This window comes from Mastomys coucha, unplaced genomic scaffold (genome assembly GCF_008632895.1).
Source record: "Mastomys coucha isolate ucsf_1 unplaced genomic scaffold, UCSF_Mcou_1 pScaffold1, whole genome shotgun sequence".
Taxonomy (NCBI): domain Eukaryota; kingdom Metazoa; phylum Chordata; class Mammalia; order Rodentia; family Muridae; genus Mastomys; species Mastomys coucha.
This window is the reverse complement of record NW_022196891.1, coordinates 8,021,526-8,043,786: the sequence shown is the minus strand read 5'-3', so window position 1 is coordinate 8,043,786 and position 22,261 is coordinate 8,021,526. Positions and strand designations below refer to the sequence as shown.

General features: G+C 38.7%; 1 non-coding gene and 1 pseudogene across 1 annotated transcript; one reads left to right on the top strand and one right to left on the bottom strand.

Annotated features, from left to right (window-relative positions):
* Window positions 1–12,533: 12,533 nt before the first annotated feature.
* LOC116072286 lies at window positions 12,534–12,663 on the top strand. The gene has a single exon (XR_004111393.1). It is a non-coding gene; the product is annotated as a small nucleolar RNA SNORA17 (small nucleolar RNA).
* A 6,711-nt stretch (window positions 12,664–19,374) lies between these two features.
* LOC116069488 lies at window positions 19,375–21,462 on the bottom strand (annotated as a pseudogene).
* Window positions 21,463–22,261: the final 799 nt, after the last annotated feature.

Genomic DNA, 22,261 nt, shown 5'->3' with positions numbered 1-22,261 from the left:
AAAAACAAAAAAAAAAAAACACATCCAAAAATAATGATCTTGAAGCACTAAAAATAATATTAATAATAATAAAATAAAAACATATCTCTAAGACTGCACCAGCTCACCTTTCTATGTTCAATAAGCTTAGTGGAAATTGTAGTCAACAATGGGGCCCTACGTCAGTTTTCAGTGGGCAACCTTTGTTTCTAGCATCAGCCTGGTTTCTTTAAGGACCACCATAGGATTTCCTCTATCAGATATTCTCATGCCCTTCCTCCAAATCAGACGATCCCTGGCTCACCCTGAATAAAGCATATCCATTCACTCCCCCTTCCTCCCAAAGAAACATGAACCAGCTAAGATTTTCTCAGAGAGATATTTGAGATTGCCACGGGGAAGACTTTCTCCTAAAACAATCATGACACTAAGACTCCCGAAGCAAGCCTTGTCTGTCGGCTTCAGCATGGCACTTCACACTTGCTCTCAACCCTGTTTGACTCAGGCTGCGCTCTCCCTTTCAGATATGGCATGCAGTGACATTCTCACACCCAGAGAAAAGACTCGACCTCCTTCCCAGGACACCTGACCCCGGGTTCAGTTTCTGACTTCCTTTCAGGAAGTATACCTGTGAGACTCAGGTATACAGAGAGAAGACCAGGAACCAGGAACCAGGAACCAGGAACCAAAAGATTCTTCCCAGATCCTATTTTCCTCTTCTAGTCTGGCAAGCAGCTGCACTCTGCTCCCCCTCGAAGGAAAAAAGCGGGCAGTGGACTCTGCCTTCTCTCTGAGCTGATATATGAATAGCACCCCCAAACTGCTGGTGTACACAACAGAGGCAGGCCCACATCCCCCCAATTCAAACTGTTTCTTCCCATACCCTCTCCTTCAGTTTCTTCCAACCACCTGATCCTGCTCCTGTCCCTGCCATCCTTCACCAGTCCACCATCAGAATATTTTCTTCTATTTTCGCTTCCCAGAGAGATCCATGCTCCACCCCCCCATACTCCTCCTCCTCTTTATCCTCTCTGTGATTGTGAGTTATAGCTTTATTATCATTTATTTGGTCATTAACATCCACTTATAAATGAATACATTTATTTTTCTTTCTGGGTTTAGGTTTATCTCACTCAGGATGAGTATTTTTCTAGTTGTATCCATTTGCCTGAAAATGTTATGATGTTATTTTTTTAATCTGCTGAGTAATACTCCATTGTGTAGGTATACCATGATGTGTTTTTCCATTTTTCTGTTGAGGGACATTTTGTTTCCTGTTTCTTGACTATTACAAATAATGCTGCTATAAGCATTTTTATAGCACGTGGCCTTGTGGTATGATGGAGTATCCTTTGAGATTTCGCAGAGTGGTATGGCTAAGTTTTGGGGTAGACTGATTTCCAATTTTCTAAGAAACCTCCATATTAATTTACAAAGGGTCTGTACCAGTTTGCACTCTCATCAGCAACAGAGGAGTGTTCCCCTGGGAGGAGCCAGTAATTTTAAAAATGAGAACACTGGCTGGATTAACTGCAAACAAATAAACACAATATATTTTAGTTCATTGTAATAGTTTTACAATCTGATTCATGATCTTATTAAATGTTTTTAATGTTTCATTTCTGTGTATGGATGTTGCACATTCAGGAATGAACAGTCCATTTGTACCTGGTGAATATAGAGGCCAAAAAAGGGAGATTATTCCCTTGAACATGGAGTTACAGATGTTTCTGAGCTTTCTCATGGATTCCAGAAATTTATCCCATATCTTCTGATAGATTAACATGTATTATCAACTATTAACCATTTCCATCTTTCATTTTCCAGTTTTACTCAACAAACTAAATAATTTCATAAGAATACATATAGACACTATAACAGAAAAATCATATTTTCTTAAAAAGATGTTTACAATTTTCCAAGATATTTAAAATCTTTTATGAAACAGTTTGTAAATATCTTAAGAATATTGTGTTAAAACAGACAGTATATGTCTTTTAGAGTTTTCCTTTATGTGAAGAGACAGACACCATGACTAGGGAAACTCATGTATATGCATCATTTAATTAAGACTGGCTTAGCATTTCAAAGGTTTAGTCAATTATTATCATAGTGGAAAATGGTACCCTCCAGGCAGACAGGGTGTAGAAGTAGCTGAAACATCTACATTTTGAGCCAGTGGCAGCTAGGGGAAGACTAGACTCCACACTGGGTGGAGTCTGAGCATACAGGACCTCAAAGCCACTTACACAGTGGCAAACTTGTTGCAACATTTTTTCTGTCCAATCACATTAGGGCAGTGACAGGTCTGTGATTGAACAGGAAAAGGGAGGTGGAGCTAGAAGTTTAGGAGTGAAGGAGGTCGGAGGTCAGAGGTCAGAGAAGCAGGAGAAGCAACACGGAAGCAGACGAAGAAGAAGATGACCCAGACCTGGCATGGTTTTAAACAGTCACAAGTAGCTAAGGTTTTCACAAGGTTAGAATAATTGGGTTAAAGCCTTATCTTTATCATTTGGCTTTGAAATTATTTTATTGGCATCTTATAGATTCTGATCTTATTGATATATAAACCTGATTGGATAATTAAGCCTTAAGAGTCATGTTTCTACCTGGTAAGTAGGCGTTAGATGACTGATTGTGGGGTGTGTGGAGTGTTGCATGTAAGCGAGATGATATTGCTAGCTGGAAGAAAATAGTAGGAGCCCCCCTGCCCGGGACATAGTGCTGTGGCTGGCCAGTACTGGCACCAGAGCCAGAACATGGTCCAGTGGGCCGGGAGAAATTGAGAGGTGATTATTTTTAATATTTCCCACAGCACAAACTTACTCCAACATGGCCACAACTCCTTCAATAAAGACATACCTCCTAAGAGGGCAACTCCTATGACCACAAGACTTCAAACACATAAATATAATGGGGCAAAATCTATCCAAACCACCACAGTGTATTCATGAGGAAACTCCAAATAATGCTCATAAATTAAACACTAAGTTTAAAAACAAATTTGAGACATGTGGCAAGAAGGAGAATTTGTGTTTCGAGTGTTGAGAATTGACTTAACTGAGAAAATTTCATGAAATTTCTTTGTTCATGGACAGGATGAAATTCAGGCTTAATTGGCTTGTCTCTAATATGCTCAAAACAAATACAGACTTCTATTTTCAGTGCCATCCAGTATTCTCAAGTGATAAATACTAAAGGAGAAGATAAATATTTGTCACATATATAACAGCTTGTTTATATGTCAGTACTACAGACATTGAGAAATTAAACATAAGATTTTGGAATATGGTCCATGAATGAATCTGTGTTAGGTTTCTGAGAGCTTATGAGAAAACTCCAAGTGAGCAAGACAATAACACAGAGTTGTTCTTGGAATATGTTTTCATGCCCTTGCCAGATGTAATAATTATGATTGGGTTTTGCTTCAGATTAACCGTCATCTTACTCTTTGTTATTCCAGATAATGTGTCTAAGCCCAAATTTCCCTCATGACAAGACAGTGGGGGAAGGGTATGGAGACAGTGGAAGTCACTGGAGAGATAATAATCCTACAGTAGAGAGGCAAGAGGAAGTATTGACCATATCACCAGAAATTAAGTCTGTCCACCTAGGATAGAGTTGGGGCACTATGCATCAAAGGTGAAAAGATTCATAACATGAAGAATCTGTATGTCTTCTCAGAATATTTTTCTGGTGATGAGAGCTGCTTTGATGTGTGCACCTGTGGTGAGTGCCCCAAACATGAATATCCACATCCTTTTATGTTTACTAACTACTCTGTGTTTATGACTGGGTATTGGGACCATAATAGACTAACTCATCCATCTAGAGAAGGCACAGTGTTTAGTTTTTCTTTGGATTTGAATCACTTCCTAGTTTCATAGGACAGCATAAAATCTGTATTCCTATCAGAAAAAAAGTATGGGCTGATGTTTTAACTGACACAAGAACCACTAATAACATGGATGCCTTTGTAATCTGTTCATCTGATTTTTCTTGTTAGAATAGTGCAATCAATACTATTACATACAGTTGAGATCCTGTTTATGCTACTATGTCTTATAAAAATTATGAATATATCACTGTTTTTTGGCCCAGACAAAGAAGTACAAAAGAAAGAAAAATTATTCAATGTGATGATTGCATGTAAATTGATTGGGGTCTTCATGGAAGATTTATTTCTAATCATTTCTCTGATAATATAGTCAATGGTATAATTATAATCAGTTTCTTCTATGGCATGTTCATTAAACATGGAAACAGATTAAATGTCATTTACATGGTTTGCAAAGAAATTTAAGTTTTGATGTTAAATAGTTACAGCAAAAAAAAAAAAAATACATTTTCACATCACATTTCAGCCAATTCCCACAAAGGTATGGCTGATGGAATAGCTAAAGCATCAGAAGGAAGGGACCTTCATTTCTGGAGGCAGGGAATAACAATAATGCTTTCACCAGTCTAATATTATCCATTGTGTTTATAATTTGCTTACTTAAAAGATATTCTTAGATCAAAAAATCTATTAGATTTATCAACAACACCTTAAATTAAAACTACTCTGGACATACCTCATCTGGAAAATTAAAAGGGAAGATGTCCGAATACAGTTCATGAATGAAATAAGATGAGGAGGTTTCTGTCAGCTTGTATGAAAACTCTAAGCAAACAGTACAAGTGTCTCATAGCCTGTTCCTCCAAATCATGGATTGTACCTGGAATGCACTTTCATGAGCCTCCCAGGTAGAATAAATATTACTGGCTTTTGCTTCAGATTGCCCATCATCTTACTCATTATTACTCTAAACACTGTTTCTAAGAACAAGTTGTTTCTATGACTGGATCCATCCTAAACTCGGGACCTTGCCTTTGGGACTTTATACAACTTGAAATCAAGGGAACTTTTTTTCACTTGACCTTATAAATTATTTGATGCCCTAAATAAAGTTACCTATTGTTGTTTAACTGGTTTTGAAATTTAAGAGTACATTTGTGTACATAGACATGCACATGTGTATACATGTAAGTGTTGAGGCCAAAGGTCAAACTTGGGTTTGATATGTAATCTACCATACATGTATATATGCACACACACATGTGTGTGTGTGTGTTGTGTGTGTGTATATATATACATATATATATGATTTTTTTATATCTAAATTCATTGCTGAATTTTAAAATATTGAGTTTGAGTTGGCTTTCCTGTGCGGCCTTAATGTACTATCACCAATGCACATGGTTTCTGCTTATGAGTGCATGAAAAAATCATAGGGAAAAAGGAAAATCATTTCATTTGTTTGTTTTACTAATTTATTTATTTACTTTACATCTGAATGGCAATTTCCCCTACATCTTCTCCTCCAGTCTCTCCCTCTCACCTCTCCCTCTCCTTCCAATCCTAGCTCTTTCTTCTCAGAGATGGGGAGGTCTTCCATGGCTATCAACCTTCCTTGGTATATAAAGTTTCAGTAGGGTTAGCCATCTCTTCTCCTAAGGAGCCTAGACAAAGTAGCCAATTAGAGGTAAAATCTAAAGGTGGACAAGGGAGGCAGTTCCTACTCCAGGTGTTAGGGAGCCCCGTTAGGCGTCCTGCATGAAGACCAAGCTGCAATCTGGTAGATATGTGTAGGGGACCTAGGTCCATCCTATACATGCTCTTTGGTTCTCAGTTCAGCCTCTGTAAGCCCATATGAACTCAGGTTAATTGATTTTGTAGGTTTTCTTCTCATGTCCTTGACCCCTCTCGCTCCTCCAAACCTTCCTACCCCTCTCCCAAGATTTCTTGAGTTCTGCCTAATGTTTGGCACTCAGTCCTGCATATGTTTCCATTAGCTGCTGGAAGCCTCTCAGAGTCCAGATCTACTAGGTTCCTGTCTGTGAGTATAGGCCTGCAAGCATAACCTTTCTGCATTAATGTTGTCTTGGACTGGCTCTGTCTTATGGCGTGGGTCTCAGTTTGGGCCAGTTATTTGCTGACTGCTTCCTCATATTCTATTACATCATTACGCATGCACACCTTGTTGGTAGGACTAATTGTGGACTGAAAGTTTTGTAGCTGGATTGGCATCCCTGTTATTCCATTGGATGTCTTGCTTGATTACAAGATGTGGGTGTTTTAAGTTTCATATGCAATATTGCTATGAGTCTTATCTAGGGTCAATCTCATAGGTTCCTGGGAGTTTCCCTTGTCTTAGAAAACCTAAAGGTTGCAGAATTTTTGTTTGAGGGACCAAGGGATGTCACCGTAGGTAATAACATTTCTTCACAAATATAAGGATACATTTACAGATCTCAGCATCTTTTCATAAATGCATGTATGCCCAGTCAGAATTCCCTAATGTGGAGAGTGGGACTTCCCTTCAGGACAGAATATTTCACCCCCCTTAGAATACTCTGTCTCTTTTCAGTTTCTTTCCAAAGATAGATTTTACCCAGCATAAAATTGCTACATAATACCTCTGTACCTGTGTATATTGTAATTTACAAGTATATATATACACATGCACATACACCACATACACACAGTGAATAATACATATCCTAAGAATATAACTGGAAAAAATTATTAATAACATATTTCCTTCCTTATGTTAGGTTAATAGCTGACATTTAGCAACATTTTAAACTGTTTCCTAATAACATTGCAAAGTAAAAGAGATTATGTTTCTGTATAACTGTCAAATGGTCTACAAAAGCTATTGTTTGGTGACTCATGTTTTATTCACTATTTTATTACCTCACATTATTTCTAATCCCATTAACATTGCTAAGCAGAAAAATAAAAAGTGATGAATAGAAATCTACTGCTTCTTCTGAAAAACTGTAATGTGTAGGAAGAGTTCAAAGTCATCAGAGATTGCAATGTTAAAATTGTTGCTATGGTTAAAAAGTGAATATTCTGTAAATTTATTTCTTCTGTTCTAGGTCAGTTACTCACTCATATGCCATTCAATAAAATACTTAAGGAGGGATTCCTGACTTGTGGGTACTCTTTGTATTTTATTGTCTTACTATTAAAAGATAAATATTTGAAGAAACTTGAATTCTTAAGTGAAAACAAATCTGTGTTAAACAGATTTTCTGTTTTTAAACAGAAGACTAATAGTCTGACTACAATGGGATATGATCATAAATGAAGGCATAGGATAGGCAAGAACTTTATGCTAAATTTGTACTTAAAATCATGCCTTTGGCTAATTCATCATTAGATTTATCAGACATTAATTTACATGCTGCTCAGCTCATCAGAATTTGGACAACCAGCCTGCTTATTCAAAATAGATGAAAAATTAAGTACAGGTGAATAAAACTGCTATCTCCAAAGACCTTTTGGGAACTAGACATCAATGATTCAACAAAGTTATATAGGCCTCACAATCAGTCTAATGTAACACATTTTCATGACTAGATTCTTATCTAATAATATTTTAAATGTTTGTTCATGTATGTTGATTAAGCTCCCAGTAATTTGTTTTATCTTTGTAAGATTTGTGAATATATATTTTTAATTTGAGTTATTGAAACTCTAGAATATTTTCCAATGAGATAAGAATTGTCTGTCAGTAAGAGTAAAAAAAATAAAAAATTTGAAGTTTCTTTAACTATTTTTCCCAATGAAGCAACATTTCAATACTTTTTCAGTAGCTAAAAAGGTACTGATATTCTGTTACCTATTTATATTCATTTTAGATACACATAAAAGTTTCTAAAATAATAATTTCACTTTTTTCTTTTACAAAGCTTATATTCTTCTGCAAGATATCAGTAGGAAATTAATTGTTAATGTTGACAATAAATTAATTTGAAGCAGGAGGGTAAAATCCAGCCTCACTCAAAAGGAAATGAATTCTTAGATTAAGGGTCTCATGGCTAGTTGGGGGACCAGGAAACAGCCAAACTGGGAGGAGCTCTTCTGGAGGAATGGGGTCTTCCTGTCAAACCCCAAAATTCTCATATTGACAATGGTACCACTCACTTCCCTGCCTTGGGCCTTCATGTCACTACCCCAATAATCTTGCATATCCCATCTTTACCCACACTGGTGAAGTCACATAGTCCCAGCCAGGTTAAACTTCCTCTCTCATCCTAAGGTTGTGCCCAGAAAATACCTGGAATTCTTCCCTATGCAAATGAGGCATCCCCAGCTCCCGGAACCTGACTAATACACCCATCCCAAAAGCCTCTACTCATTCCCAAAGGTAAAAACAAACAAACAAACAAACAAACTTATTTCCCTCCCACCCTCAATTCAATGAGCTGCTCCGTGAAGCCTGACTCCAGAGAACACTGATTTTCTTGCTGATGAGTCACTGCCTGAAGTCTCCAATACCCATGTTCTTTTCTCACTTCCTCTCTCTGAATCTGCCTATTGTGGTCCTGGCAATCACACTGCTAAGGAAATGAATGTAGAGTAGGTACAACAGCTAGTGGCCGGTCAGGTACATTCTCTGCATTCAGTTTCCTCTCCATTCTATATATACTCTCGCTCAGCTGTAAGCTAACCTTTCTGACAATCCTGAGTAATGCTATAATGTGTCATCAGTGAACTATAAATAAGAATAAAATTTTGAAGAGAGAACCTTTTGACCAGCATTTTCTCCCTTTTCCATATATATCTTTTAAGATATCAATATTTTTCAAATGCAAAGAAGATAAATGAAGTGGAAGGAATCAAAAATACCAACAATCATTTAGAGGAAAATCAATACATAAGCATAGAATTAAGAGTAATATGTCTGTCTCGGTTATGTGCTATCAAGAAATTGTTGTGACTACATTGTAAAATCCCAAAAGACACCACCAAGAAACACAATGCCAGTGCAATCACATGAGAGTCGTTATTCAAGCTCGTGCCTAAGCCCCACACCTGGTGGAAGAAAAAGAGTGACACCCAGCTCTAGATGAGGGGATCTATAAAGAAAAAACCCACAAGTGGGGTTTTTTAAGCCTTGGCATTGCATGAGAGGGTAAAGGAATGTTTTTTTCCTTTCCCAGAGCCCAAGGGTGGGGGCCATATCCCTTCAAGGACTGCAGACAGTAGCTTTCTCCAAGAACAGTAACTTAAAATAGAATTTGGAGGACAAGATGGAATCTGTCCTGCTGCTTTTTTGCCTCTTTATTGGTCATGGTTCTCTAAGGGCAAGTTAACTTAAAATAGTCTTAAGGCACAGGACACTGTCAATCAGGACAAAATGGCAGTCAACAGACTGGGGAGGATAATCAGCAAGTTTATGTCTCAAAGAGGGATAATATCCAAAATTTATAAAGAACTCAAGAAATAACCTAATTTAAAAGCGAGTTAGAGATCTAAACAAAGAATTCTCAACAGAGGAATCTTGAATGGCCAAAAAAAAAAAAAAAAAAAAAAAAAAAAAAAAAAAAAAACACTTAAAAAAATGTTCAAAGTCACTAGTCATCAGAGAGAAAGAAATAAACTCAGCTTCTATCTTACACCCATCAAAATGGTTACGATAAAAAAACTCAAGTGATAGCACATGCTGGCAAGGATATAGATGGAGCAAGGGGAATACTTCCCCATTGCCAGAGGGAATGCAAACTTGTAAAGCCTTTTGAAATCAAGTTTTCAGTTTCTCAGAAAACTGAGAATTGTTCTACTTTGAGAACCAGCTATACTGCTCCTGGGCATATACCCCAAAGATGTTCTGTTGCATGTAGTTTTAAACACTACTTCTTTTTTCCAGGAACAGCAGCTCTCCCAGCCGCTCCCGGCTTCCTTTATTACCTGTCTTTAGCTCGGGGAGGTTTCCACTCCACCAGCCCACTCCCACAGAAAGACCAACAGAGTCAAGAAGAAGAAGGAGGAGGAGGAAGAGGAGAAGGTGGAAGAGGAGGAAGAGTAGAAAGTGGAGGATGAGACAGAGAAGGAAGAAGAGGAGGAGGAGGAGGAGGAGGAAGAGGAAGAGAAGAAGAAGAAGAAGAAGAAGAAGAAGAAGAAGAAGAAGAAGAAGAAGAAGAAGAAGAAGAAGAAGAAGAAGAATTAACGTTTTATTCTGTAGTGTTTAGGCTTGGGTAGCATAAAAAGTTCTACAAAAAAAAAAAAAAACTAAAGGAGACTGAATGGATGATATCTTAGAAGGCAATAGAAAAACATGATTAAAAAGGAAAAAAGCTTCTTTGAGGCATGAAAGTGTTACAATGTAGAAAAGATGGGAGATAAAAACTGGGTTGACTTCAGTAAATATGAAACTGAAGCAGCTAGTTAGACCAGGGCTCCTTAACCTTTTTCTACTGGGAAACATTATTATTATTATTATTATTATTATTATTATTATTATTATTATTATGAATTCAATCTTTTTTACAGTCTCTTTGTTAGACCCCTTCCAGTCTGCCCTCTGAGTGTTCCTCATCCCTTATTTCCTCCCCATCTACAAGAGGATGTCCCCCCATCCCCAATTCCGACCCCATCAGACCTCCCCAGTCCCTGAGGCTTCAAGTCCCTCAAGAGTTAGGTACTTCTCTTACTGAGGACAGACCAGGCAGTTCTCTGTTGTATATGTACCAGCTGGTGTATGCTGCCTGGTTGCAGGCTCAGTGTCTGAGAGATCTCGGATGTCAAAGTTAGTTAAGACTGCCGGACTTCCTATGGGGTCATCCTCCTTCACAATTTCTTCCAACTTTTCCCTAATTTAACCCCAGGGGGGTCTCGGTTTCTATTGGTTGGGTATACAGATCTGCATCTGACTCTGAGCTGCTTGTTGGGCCTCTCAGAGGGCAGTTATACCATAGCATCAGTAATCATTCTTACAACTAAAAATATGAATTGCTATTCTCAATGTAAAATGACACTCCTAGGACTGTGACTCGGGTCTTGGTGAGATCTATTGTGTTCTGTGAACTATGCAAACACTTCACTGATTATCAGGTTCTTTCACTAAAGTATTAGCTGAGTGTTGTACCTTCTACAAAACCTTCTGAAAGACATCTGGCTTCAACTTAAACATTTGGTTCATTTTCAATTACCTAGACTTTCCTACATTTCAGTGCAAATATAAAATCTTTACATTAACATTATTTAAATTGCATTTTTCTATTTATTAGTATGATTTTGACTCTTTTATTGTCCTCAAAGAGGAAGAACTGTCCTGGGAACACACACTACAGCTATTCTCAGAGCAGAGAAGGTACATCTTCTTACATTCTGAAAATGCTTGGCCCCAGCTTACATTGTATTGATAGCTCCATTTCAAATATATACAGCGTTGGTATTTCTGAATCATGAAGAAACCCCTTAAAATACCAGTTCTCATATTAGAATATAGAAAACATGGCTGAAATACCTTCTGCTTGAATCAGAGCCTCTTTCCCTAAGTGTTTTCAGTGTAGTATTACAAAGTACAACCACATTATTTAAGGCAAACAGCACAATCTTTAGCAATTGTATTGGCTAGGTGAAACACCTCACACTACTCCCTTGTCCTATCAGTGTTTACTTTCTTTGTTAGAAATACCCCAAGATATCTTATCTCACTTTGAAAGCATTTTGAACGATACTGTTTACCTAATGCCTTTCTCAGTTTGTCACTTATAGATAGGAGGGATACTGATATTATCTGTACCCAGCACCTTTGCTCAAAGTGCTTATTAGCTGTAGGACTTCTCCTGTGGAATTGTTAGGGTCACATTTATATTAGCATATAATCTGTGGTGCTATCCCTGGGCTGGTAGTCCTGAGTTCTATAAGAAAGCAAGCTGAGCAATCTAAGTAAAAGGAACCAGTAAGCCCTAGCCCTCCAAGACTTCTGCATCAGTTCCTGTCTCTAGATTCTTGCCCTATTTGAGTTCCTGACATTGTTTGATGATCAACAGAACTGTGGAGTTGTAAGCTGAGTAAATCCTTTTCTCTTCAACTTACCTTTTGCTCATGGTGTTTCCTCATAGCAATAGAAATCCTAATTAAGACATCCAGTAAATTTGTAAAGCAAAGAATAAGTGTGTGGTATTTTCTTGATAATACTAACTACCAAAATTAAATCAAGATCAGATAAATAATTTTAAAAGAAATATAACCTATAGTGAAATAGAAGCATAGTGAAATAAAGTCTCCTATCCCTCTCTCTCCTTTCTCACTAAAAAGAAAGAAAGAGAGAGAGAGACAGAGAGAGCAATAGAGAGAGAGAGCAAGAGAGAGAGAGAGAAAGAGAGAGAGAGAGAGGAAAAAAGTACAGGTTCTAAGGGCTTTAGTGAGAATTCTACAAGATTTTCAAATCATTTTATAAAATAAAACTTAACCAAGATTTGCCTGATTTATTTTAGACCACATCTACCTTGATATCCAAACCAGATAAACCCCCAACAAAAGAGAACTATAGACTAATTTCCCTTATGAACACAGATGCAAAAAATTTAATAATATCCTTGCAATCCAAGTCTAAAAATGCATTAAAAATATCATCCACTATGATAGAGTAGGCCTCATCCCAGAGATCAGGGATGGTTCAACATACCTAAATTGATAAATGTAATCTATCACATAAACAAACTGAAAGACAAAAACATGATCTATACACATAGATCATATTGTAGGTTTGGCTACTGTGTCATATGTGCTAGGTGGTAGAGCACATATGACATATGTGCTAGGTGGTAGAGAAGAGAGAGAGAATATCTACACTGAGTGTTCTGACCTGTGAACATCTGAATGATTTCTAGCCTAACATTACCTGAAAAAAGAAAAAGCCTGGTATGACCACCAATTTGGTGCCAGAAGGCCCAGACAGGGAACTAGCCTGATGTGACCACCAGTCTGGTGCTGTGCCTACCTGGAGGGGCGGAACCATCCCCAAGATGAACCCTGCTCAGGGCCTTAATGGCAGATGGGGCATAGTACTCTTCAGACTACTCCTGAAATGGCTCCAGATACTCAGAGACCATAGGTATCAATAAGAAGATCCAGGAAATGATGCAGAAATCAAAGAGAAAGGAACAGAAAAATGTAGGCTCAATGGTAAGTTGAAGATAATGAGGAACAGGCTGATGTGAGGAGCCAGTGATTCTCTGGCAGTATTCTGGTCTGTGCTGTTTCAGGCGCCATGTATGGGTTCACGGAACTGCAGCAACAGGGTCTGCTATCCCCAAATGCCAGGCAGCCATCTCTGGTCTGGGCTGTTGCCAAGAAAAGTGTTAATGTCTGAGGGCTGTGAAGAACTGGCCCCATCCCTTGCCTGCACATCGTAGAAGACTTAGCACATCATAGGAGGGTAGGCAAGCTGATGCACCCATATCGAGCTCCAGTATTCACGAGAGCAGTTCTGTACTGTCCTTGGACAGTAGAACTGACCAAGTGGAAGAAACACAGGTGAGGTGGACCCAAGGGTGTGGATGTGGGCGTGGGAGATCTGGCCTGCCAATTTCCTGTCATGGAGTGACATAGTTGAGGGAGAGATGCCCTCCCACTCCCTTGTCCCTTATACCTATGGCAGGGAGGAGAGATGTGCCTGTACCATGAGAATGGGAAAATTAGTCCTGTCCCTCACCAGGTGTAACAATTGGGAGAGTGAGCTCTGTGCCTTACCTGGGTAGCAGGGGAGAAGTGGCCCTGGTTGTTAAGGAAGAGAGGTTTTGGATCAGCCGGCGAGGGGAGGGTAGAGGGGAGTGGGAAAGCAGGAGAGCTGGCACTAACCCTTGATGGGTGTAGCATTGGATGGGGACGAGCAGGAGAACTTAAACCTTAGGTATGGGTACAGGAGAGCTAGTAAGCTGACCAGCTCAGATACCCGTCAGGCCCAGAAGCAGGGCTTTGAATTGGACCAAATCAACATCTACCCTATTGATGAACTGCTAGAGTGCATGAAGGATCCCAGTCCTATAGATTCAAAACTATAAGGATCTTCATTACACAGGTTAATGACAGGATTGTCTGAGAGGAATCCCAGTGATGTTGTGGTTTTGATAGTATAGCAGAAGCAGGAGGCTTGTAGCAGACCAATGACTCTTAGCGATAAACATTTACAAGCAAAGAGTTGTGGAGAAAAGAGTACACTGAGGGACACACTGGGCACACCATAGCTTCCAAGTATTTCTCTCTGCTCAGGGGAATGAGTTCAAGGGTGGAGGGTGCATAGAAGGGGACAGAAATGAATGGTATTGGGGTACATGATATGAAATGCACAAAGAACCACTAAAAAGTTAAGAACAAATATGTGAACATCTTATTAGATGCAGAAAAGACTTTTTGGGGGGGGGTTGGAAATAGATTTTATCTCTCTTTTTTTCCTTTATTTTTAAAGATATTTTCTTTATTTACATGTCATATGATATCTCTTTTCCCAGTTACCCTTCCAAAAAAATGAAACAAAAAACAACAACAAGAACAAACCCTTGTTCCCTCCTCCCTCCCTCTGCTCAACAACTCACTCTCTCCTGCTTACTGGCCCTGGCATTCTCCTACACTAGGACATAGAACCTTCATAGGGCCAAGGGCCTCTCCTCCTATTGATGACCAACTTGGTCATCCTCTGATATACATATGCTGCTGGAGCCATTAGTCCCACCATGTGTACTCTTTGTTTGGTGGTTTGGTCCCTGGGAGTTCTGAGGGTATAGTTAGTACATATGGTTGTTTGTCCTAAGGGGCTGCAAATCCTTCAGCTCCTTGGGTCCTTTCTCTAGCTCCTTCATTGGGGACCCTATACTCAGTTCAATGGATGGCTGTGAGCCTCTACTTCTGTATTAGTCAGGTACTGTCAGAGCCTCTCTGAGACAGTTATATCAGGCTCCTGTCATCGCAGTACTTGCTGGCATTGACAATAGTGTCTGGATTTGATGACTGAATATGGGAAGGATTCCCAGGTTGAGCAGTCTCTGAATTGGCCTTCCTTCAGTCTCTGCTCCATAGTTAGTCCCTACAACTCATTCCATAGGTATTTTACTCCCACTTTTAAGAAGGAACAAAGTATTCACATTTTGGTTTTCCTTCTTTTTGAGTTTCTTGTGGTTTGTGGATTGTACTTTATGTATTCCGATCTTCTGGGCTAATATCCACTTATCAGAGAATGCATACCATGTGTGTTCTTTTGTGATTGGGTTACCTCACTCAGGATGATATTCTCCAGATCTATCCATTTCCCCAAGAATTTCATAAATTCATTGTTTTTAATAGCTAAGTAGTACTCCATTATGTATATGTACTACATTTTCTATATCCATTTCTTTGTTGAGGGACGCCTGGGTTGTTTCTAGTTTCTGGCTATTATAAATAAGGCTGTTATGAACACAGTGGAGCATGTGTCCTTATTACATGTTGGAGCATCTTCTGTGTATATGCCCAGGAGTGGTATAGTTGGGTCCTCTGATAGTACTATGTCCAATTTCCGGAGGGCCCACCAAACTGATTTCCAGAATGGTTGTACCAGCTTGCTATCCCACCAGCAATGAACGGTTAGCATGTAGAAGAATGCAAATCGATCCATTCCTATCTCCTTGTACAAAGCTCAAGTCCACGTGGATCAAGGACCTCCACATAAAACCAGATACACTTAAAATAATAGAAAAGAAAGTGGGGAAGAGCCTCAAGCCCATAGGCACAGGGGAAAATTTCCTGAATAGAACACAAATAGCTTATGCTCTAAGATCAAGAATTGACAAATGGAACCTCATAAAATTGCAAAGCTTCTGTAAGGCAGAAGACATTGTGAATAGGACAAAATGACACCCAACAAATTGGGAAAAGATGTTTACCAATCCTATATCTGATAGAGGGCTAATACCCAATATATAAAAAAAACTCAAGAAGTTAGACTTCAGAGAACCAAATGACCCTATTAAAAATGGGGTACAGCAGTAAACAAAGAATTCTCAACTGAGGGATACCAAATGGCTGAGAAGCACCTAAAGAAATGTTCAACTTCCTTAGTCATCAGGGAAATACAAATCAAAACAACCCTGAGAGTCCACCTCACACCAGTCAGAATGGCTAGGATAAAAATCTCAGGTGACAGCAGATGAGAGGTTGTGGAGAAAGAGAAACTCAATACTTTCAATCAGTGTTTTCCTAAGATGTTTTAACAGAACAAAAAACAGATAGTGATAACTATATTTCATTATTAGAAAACACTAATCATACAAATACATTTCTATGTAAGGAAAGAATGTAAGAAAAAAACTCTAATATTTTACAAAAATGCCTAAGAAGATAACTCTTAAAATAATTTAGAAAAATTTTGAGAATACATTTTTAAATGTCTTCAAACTAGAGACTGAATCCTCATATTTGTATCTTTGCATTACAATCCTTAATATTTTATATTTCAGAAGAATGTTAAATATGAAAGGCTTTTCCAGAAATTATTGTCTGACAATAATTTCAGACAAAGGTATTCATAGACAAGCCTGACAATCAGAATTCTGTTCTCAGGAACCTCATGCTGACAGAAGAGAATTAGATTCTGTAGGCTGTCTTCCACCTTCCCCACAAACACTGTGGTACATATGTACACACACACCTACACACAAACACCAAATAAATAAATGGAATTTTAAAAATGGAATTTATCATTCATGTCACCTTGTAAGTATCTAACCACCAATGATTACTTCATTGTGACTGTGTCATCACAGATTACAAATATGTAACTTTTGGCTGTCCCTTTAACTACTTCCTTTAACCAAGCTAAATTCTTTTTGTCCAGCTTGTTTTAATAGATTATATGTCTGTTTATGTATTTAGTTTTATGTCAGCTTCACACAGGGTACAGTCATCTGAAAGAAAGGAACCCAACTGAGAAAATAACCCCAAGAGACCCAACTTTAAGACATTTCTTAATTAATTGATGGGGGAGACCCTGCCTGTTGTTTGTGATGCTATACCTGGACTGGTGGTTCTGAGTTCTATAAGGAAGCAGGTGGAGCAAGCCATGTGGAATAAGCCAGGGAGCAGCAATTCTTCATGGCCTCTTCATATTTAACAGAACAAAAAACAGATAGTGGCTCTGGTCTCCATATTCCTGCCCTGTTTGAGTTCCTATCATGACTTTCTTCAAGATGAACAGTGATGTGGAAATATAAACCAAATAAGCCCTTTCTTCCCCGAGTTGTTTTGGTCATGGTGTTTCATCACAGCAATCAGAGTACTGACTAAGACAGTTTCTTTCTTTACTTTTTACAGAACCTGCTCTATGCAGAAGCTAGAGTGGTCAGACTCAAAGAGTCAGACTGTATTTTTCCTAAGCTCAAAGCTCTCCTGCTGATATTCATCTCATTAAATCTTAAAGTCCAGTCTTTGAAAAGCTCATGACACTCTGCATATCTGTACATTTTTTTGAACTATGGATCAAAGCACAGTCTACTCTTGCTCACTTTATTCCAATTTATATCAAATTCTTTTCTCTTCTGTGACTCATAATTTGCCCTAGACAATACAAAGAGTCCTGCTCCTTCATTTTCCTTGGGCCTTCCCCAAAAGTTACCATTTTAGTAAAATATAATTTATAATTACATTTACAATGTAAAAATAAGTTCTTTGCATATCTACCAATTATTCCTGCTTCATCTAAATGGAAGTTATCACTAAAACCACATTGTAATTATTCATTTACTTATTGACAATTCCTTTCAGTTTACCAAAGCACAGGTTCCATGAAACCTGAGATTGAAGTCTATTGTATTACTTGTTGCAAGTTCAACATGTAGTAAATATTGATTGCATAGATGAATGGAAAGAAGTGTTTATGTGATGGATCATGTTACAGTTAAGGGCACTTACAAAGGGAAGAAATATACTGGGCTTCATATTTTAAGTGCAGACCTTAGAAATTATCTTTGAAGCATTTACAAACATAATTATGAATATTGAAATCACAAAGACCATGATAATTTTTAGAATAACTAACCACATTTCAGGGTAGGCTCAATTGTGTTAAAAATATATTATATGACTTCAAGCACATACTTATTTTTCCCAGAATAATATTTCTGAATCGCATCACTCTTTAGTCACTGATAGGCACTTTTCCTTCATAAAGAAAACAGTAATAAGAACTAAAATACTCTTAATTTTTCAAAATTCAGCCTCTGAAAATTGGTGTATTTCAATCCAAATTTAGTCATTTTTTTCATTTTTGCCTGCTACAGCAACTATCCTTTATCATTTTATCTAATAGTAAATTAACAAGGCATTTCTTCCTGTCTGATAATTAGGTGGCCCAGCAGATTATACCACAGGTTCTTAAAGAACAATCTTGAAACACAAACATCAACAGGAAGAAAGCAGTACACACATGAAAATGAGTTCTGATTGTAGCTCTATTTTCTTTCTCATCAATCTTTATACCAAATGGAAATACAGTCCCATTACTGCTACAATATTGACCCAAATTTTCTTCTTTTGCAGTAGTCATATCTATTTATGCATGTTTATTTTATATTTTGGATTACAATTCAATACTATCTCATAGCTTGTGAAACCTTCTAGCTTCAAATTTCTCCTGTGTAGCACTGCTAGCATTGTGGGTAAGCAGAACCTTGACAAGCCATTTAAACACTTCTTGTTTCTCTGTAGGATCCTGAAGCTACCAGGAACTCCACCCACTAACCTCATAGAGGTGACTGAAAGGAAAGGGATTAGATTTAATTATTCTGTACTGGACTGTTTTTGACAGCTTCCTCCTGTTAAATTTAGAGTTGAACAGACACTTGTAAAAGAACCCAAGTAATAGAAAAACCCAGATGGCCCAGAGAATTGTAGGAAAGAAATGTGTAATGTCTTAACTCCAAAGTTTGGAACTAGTTTCTTTCTGATGTTCTGACAGGTATTATTTTTCCCCTCAGGATGTTGTGTGACACTATTCCTGGAGAGACAGCAAAATGCAATTACTTGCCACATCTAACACCAGCTAACAGCTCAGTGCAAGGACACCTTCCAACTCCATCTTGGTTTTATTGAGGTTACTCACAGAAAAATGTGTGAAGTGTTCCTGACAGTAACAGATTTTGTAGTTTTTTTTTTTTTGTAGCTCTCAGATCTGAAAATGTCTTTATTTTTTAAAAAATGGGTTCCAGGAAAGTTAAAAAGTAATACTAGAGGGCATAGGTGCAGAACTGAATGTACCCATTCAAAGCATCCAAGTAAGAATATGCCAATATAAATATCCAAAAAGCATCTCTTGGGTCTTCAAAACAAAACGTGTAAGTAATTCCTAACTAGTGACCAATACAGCATTTCCTAGACAGGAGAAACAGTTAACATTAAAGTTTTGAATGTCTTTTCCTTGGTTAACTACATGGAATTTGCTTTTGATCAAACTCCTTTAAACATGTATAACTGTATCATACAGGTCCGCTGTTAAAACAGACAACATGTTACATATTACTTGTGGTATAATGTGTTCCAACAAAGCTTTGAAAATAAATAATTCGAGTTGGCTTTGGCTAAGTTTAATAGTCTTCTCCTCTGGTGACAATTTCTTTACACGTTGGACGCAACAGTATGGTGCGTTCAAACTGTGCTGTGTATGATCCTTTAATGTCACACAGTGGTGGATATGGATCTACAATGCCCAAGTTACGCAGATTCATCAGAGCCATTAAGGATTTACTTTCTCCCAAGAGATCCTGCCACCTTCAGCAGAAGGCAAGGGTATCGAAGTTTTCGTTGATGACATTTAACTAGTGTTTTCTTCTTGGAAGCCTTATTGGCACATGTCTCACATCAACATTTTTCATGTAGAGTCAACATCCATGTCGTCATGAACTACACCCTTCCCCTTGCTCCCAAAGGTCTCAATGGCATATACCTCTCCTTCCTCCATTCTTGTAGCTTCCCTTCTTTCCACAATGGGCACTGTTTTTCCAGTGGACACTGTTTTCCTGAATTCTATATGGTTCAATCAAATGTCCATTTAAGTTATGTATGGGTTCACTTGATATGTCTTCGCATCGATTTCTACTTCATAGGATTCCATAACTTCTTGAATGGCCTCATGGACATCGCAGAGACGAACTTCAATTCCAGCACACTTTATTCCAGTATTAGTGGCATCCTTTATGGCTTTTAATGATTTGTTGTATTTGGAGTTAAAAGTAACAGCAAAAGCACATCGATTATTCTACCACTTATATGTGTTCCAAAGTGTATCTGGAAGATGTCATTGTACTGTGAGACTGTCGCGTCACCAGCATTGGGAGTGTAACGGGCAGCACAGTTGTTGGGAGAACACTCAGTGAGAAACACCAGGCCTGCATTTAACCCATTTTCCTTTATTAGCTTTCAGGAACAGTCTTCCAACTTCTCACAGATTTATACCATTGTCATCCCAGGCTTGACCCAGCTCATGACATATTTCTTAACTTGGTAATGTGCTTCTGGAGCTTCTCAGAAGTTGTTCTTAATCTCCTCACAAACCTGGTCTAAGGACTTTTTTTCTTCACTTGTGGTTCTCCAAGCAGCTGTTTGCCTATCTTGTGTGGGTGGTATCTGGTTTGCCTATCTTGTCCTTTGGGAAATACACCATTAGGATACAGGTCTCATATTGGAACTGAGAGAAGGTCTGTTTAAACTTTTGATCCTCCCCCTCCTCCTCCTCCTCCTCCTCCTCCTCCTCCTCCTCCTCCTCCTCCTCCTCCTCCTCCCCCTCCTCCTCCTCCTTCTTTTTCTTCTCAGTTGAGGCCTTCAACAATACCATCTCCATCTTCATCATCTTCATCTCTCTTCTTTTCCTCCCCCGAAGGATGCTGCCTCCTCTACAGCCACCATGTTGCCCAAGAAAGAGAGAGGTATAGAGAGAGAGAGAAGGAGCAAGAACGGGTGGCTAGGGCCCACTCCTTCTTCACCCCCCTCCACCAGCGATGCCAGAAGCCATGCTCCTGTATTTTCTTTTTTGTTATTATTAATTTATTTCTTTTTCTTTTTCTTTCTTTCTTTTTTAACACTCCAGATTGTATTCCCTTCCCAGTCTACCCTCTGACTGTTCCACACCCCATACCTTTTAGATTGCAAATTTTTCTTTAGGGTGTTCAAAGCACTTCTGGTGCCTTGGTAGTTATTTACTGATTTCATGGTACAGCACAGATTTAAGTCATCAACAAGTACATGTCCAACTGACATTGAACAGCATTCTAATTTCAGCTATCATTCTGAAAACAAATATCTTTGGGATTGTCCACAACAGGGTTTTCTGCACTTCTGTGCTTCTTCATATTTCTCTGATGAAAATCGATATTGTGGTTAATGGTGTATCTTAGTTAATAGAATGCTTTCGTAGTATGTATAAAATCCTGGTTTGATCCCGACCACCGCATAAACCAGAATTGATAGTACAAGTTCTAATCACAGCAAACAGTAGGTAGAGGCAGGAGGAATAGATGTTCAAGGATGACCTCACCTACAAAATGAGTTTGAGGTCAACCTACAGAGGCACAGGCAAGGAGGGAGTAGTGCCCTTTTCACCTCTGCTGCTGCTGCTGCTGCTGCTGCTGCTGCTGCTTCTCTGGCTCTGAAATGCTGCACTGGCTACACTGAGCCATGCTGGCTGGTGAACAATGTGACGGGGAACTTCTGGTGATAAAAGATTTGGAAGAGCATTCTCTTCCCAGGCAGTATTACAGTTCTTGTGAGAGATGCTTTCAGACAACAGAGTAATTCTCACCCACACTTATTCCTTCTGGATAGGAAATTTTATACTATTTTACGGTGAGTTGGGTCTGACAGCAGGTGCTTCCTATTGGCTTGGCCTGAGATGCCTCATCTACATGAGGAGGGACTTGTGGGCACTGCCTCTATCTGACTGATGGCCACAACTCCCTCTATGTGAGACTGGCTACATGGTAGAGGCCTAGAGTTGGGAGCAGGCAAAGCTCCTACCATCCATTTAGGGTCCCTGGGGCTTCAAGACTTAGCTTGACCTTACAAGACTTCCTCTCATGGTCCACCACCCCACAAGATTCTTTATCTTCTTTTGGTCCCTATTGCTGTGATAAACAGCATGAGTAAAATCAAGTTGCGGAAGAACAGCTTTAATTAGCTTATACATTTTGTTCACTGTCATTGAGGGAAGTCTAGGTAGGAACTCAAGCTGGAGCAGGGACAGGGACTATGGAGGAATGCTGCTTACTGGCTTTCTCTCCACATCTTGCTCAACTTGTTTTTTTATGCAGCCCATGACCATCATTCCAGGGAAGGCACTGTCTACCTAAGATTAAGTACCCTCCCATCAATAATTAATTAAGAAAATTTCCTACAGACATGCTCACAGGTCAATCTCCTAGATGCAATTCCTTACTTGAGGTTCCATCTTTCCAGAACTCTTGTTTATGTCAACCTGAA